Source organism: Elaeis guineensis, chromosome 12 (assembly GCF_000442705.2).
Source record: "Elaeis guineensis isolate ETL-2024a chromosome 12, EG11, whole genome shotgun sequence".
Lineage (NCBI taxonomy): Eukaryota > Viridiplantae > Streptophyta > Magnoliopsida > Arecales > Arecaceae > Elaeis > Elaeis guineensis.
Genome location: NC_026004.2, coordinates 87,133,395 through 87,136,507, shown reverse-complemented (window position 1 = coordinate 87,136,507; position 3,113 = coordinate 87,133,395).

Below are 3,113 nucleotides of genomic sequence, written 5' to 3'. Positions count from 1 at the left end.
CATGTCTCTATCTATCTACTTATGCTCTGATACCATATTAATTGTCACGCCCCCGATCCGAGATTGTGAATCGAGGGTCATGGCAACCGCCGCATACTTATAGAATACTTTTCCCATAAGCATGCAAGGCATCTCATCATGATATCTTCACAAACAGTTAAATAAATTTTTCTTTATTCAATAATCAAACCTTGGTTCAAATAACAAATCAAAACTAAGTGTTCAAAAGAAACTGTCTGACAAAGTCAATACTAAAAAACAAAACTAAAGGTCTTGAATCAATTCTGAGAAAAATCCTAAATCAATGAGTTAACTCCATCTCTAATCGCTCTCCCAACCGAAAACTCGCATCACGCTAATTTTTTGGATCTGTAAGAAAAACATAAAACTTATCATGAGCTAAATAGCCCAGTAAGCAGTGTATACCTTTAACCGAATAATCAGGCAAATAATACTATGCATAACAAATCAATATGTAATTTCATGAAATCATAATCATACTGTCAATCATATATAAAAGTCAATTCATCATAATTTTCAAATATGCTTTTCTTCTTAAATTCATCAATTTCTTAAATTCTTCTTACCAACCATGACTATGACCACATTATCCCTGTGGCAGGGTCATAATACCGCGTATCTGCTTGCGGTGGGCTGCGAATCATCTGGCAGCCAAGTCCTTTGGAACCGCTGGTCTAACTGGCGGTTTTATCGCTGGTCTATCTGGCGACATGTCGCTGGTCTCACTGGCGACATAAATCCTCAGGACAGTCAATTGCCAACGTATATGCCCCCATTGGCGGGGTCCTCAACACAGTCAGATTGTCAATTTCATATTGTCTTCTAATTCATATATTATTTTCAAGAATAATAAAATTAATTGATATTCGAGTAAAATCAATTATAACATTCTTTGAGATCATATATCATCATAATAATTGCTCAACAAATAACATCATTCAATAAATAATTTTCTATAATTAACTTTCATCATAAATAATTCCAACAATTATTTCAATGAATAATTTCAATCACAAGCATGCATAAATTTATTTAATTCATAATTTACCAGATAAATTTAGTAAAAGTAAATACTACTTATCTCAAAAAAAAATCCAAACTAGAAATTCTAAGGGTCTCGAAAATCCTTCTCTGAACCTGATATGTCAAATATCATATTTTAAATCAAAATTTCATCGAATTAAAAATAACTAAATTATTAAAAATCTAATATCCCCATGAGGATCAATTCGTCGACAGCATCTCGGTTTTTTTTTTTTCAAATTAATCCACGGACATCCTAATTTTATTTTTATTTTTATTGCTAATTTTTTTTTTATTTTTTAATAAATTAATTTCATAAATCCTAAAATCTAAAGAGAGAGAGAGAGAGAGTTTCTCTCTCTCCGCCCCTTCTCTTTTTTTTTTTCTTTTTCTTTTCCTTTTTCTTCTTTTTCTTCTTTTTCTTTTCTTGTTTTTCTTCTTTTTCTTTTCCTTTTCTTCTTTTTCTTCTTTTCCTTTTCTTCTTTTTTTTTTTTTTCTCCTTCTTCTTCTTCTTCTTCCCGCGCCAGAATAGAGGACTCTTGGTCCTCAGGCCTTGAACGGCCGTTCGGGCCGCGGCTGCCACGGCAGAGGCCGACGGCTGACGGGGCCGCTCCTCCGATCACGGAGGAAAACATGGCCGGCGATCAATTTCGATCGTCGGTGCCGAAAATTCACGGAAAATAAGTCCCAAAAATAGAGTCTTTTCCCGACCAAAAAAAATTGGCGACGTTCATCACCGGCCACCACGCACAAACGCACGGGGGAAAGAGGAAGGAAGAGGAGAAAAAGAGAAGAACTTATCTCGGCCTCTTGGGACCTCGTCGGAGAGAGAACACGACGAGAAACCCAACTGTGCCCGCTGCTCTTCTTCGGGAATATCGGAGAAAAAGAGAGAGGGAGGAGGCCGATCTTCGGTCTCAAGGGGAAGGGGTCTACTTATAGAGGACCCTAGGACTCCGAGGGATCTTAGGAGTCCCGATTTTCTTGGGTTTCACCGGAGAAGGAGACTCCCATCGGGAGTCTTCTTTCCGGTTTTGAATTCCTCTATTTTTTTTTTTTCGTTTTGGGCTTTTGCGGGCTGTAATGGGTTTGGGCTATAACATTACATTAGATCGTTGGGAGTATATATCAAGTGAAAAGGAAGAAGAGTCAAAGAGAGAACTATTCACATTGTGCATGTCGTCACCAGTTCTATCACCATAATTTTCATCGTTACCATTTCCATCATCCTTATAAATTGAAGCTCGATTTATTGATACTATGTAATCTATATTATCAATAGTATTCCTATTACCTTCTCTTTTTAACCTCTCTCTCATCTTAAAAGCTGTCTTAGCTTGCTCACCAGTCACTCTATCACCTTCATAAAGCACGCATAGCTTATCATAGTTGGAAAATAGCTTATTCCTCCATTCTTGAGCCTCAGGATTACTCTATAAAATAATAAATAACTTTAGTAAGATAACTTGAATGCGAAAAAAGGGTTTCAAAAAAAGTTTAATCCTTGAAGTTAATAGATACACCTGAATCAGTGCATCCCAAACTTCTTTGAATTCTGGATTCCAAGTAAAACCACTCAAACCACCCTTAAAAAAGTCCCACGTTGGAGCAAACTTCTTTTTGACATATTTGATATGATTTTTTAATTTTTTTATCAAATTTTTTGTCTGAAAACTTGTCCCGCATCTCTTGAAGAATGTTGTCATATGCTAACATAGTAAATATATCATTCACTCAATTTTCAAAATAATTTTATTACAACAAGACATCTAAAAGAACATCATTCATGGTATTTGTCTAGATAATACAATCTTCTTTGTTGTTTAATTCTAAAGATTTTCTTTTAGGTGCCATATAGATACCTACACAAAATTAGTATTTATATGTACAATGTAAAAAGTAGTAATACAACGAAGCAGTTAACTTTATCATCCATCACACCATAATAAAAATGAAACATATTCAAATATTAAAAAGTTCTTAACCATACATAGGTTCTGGTAAATGAATCCAAAGTACAATACATGATAAATTTTTTGATATTATAAGAAACACAAAGATAAAAAATA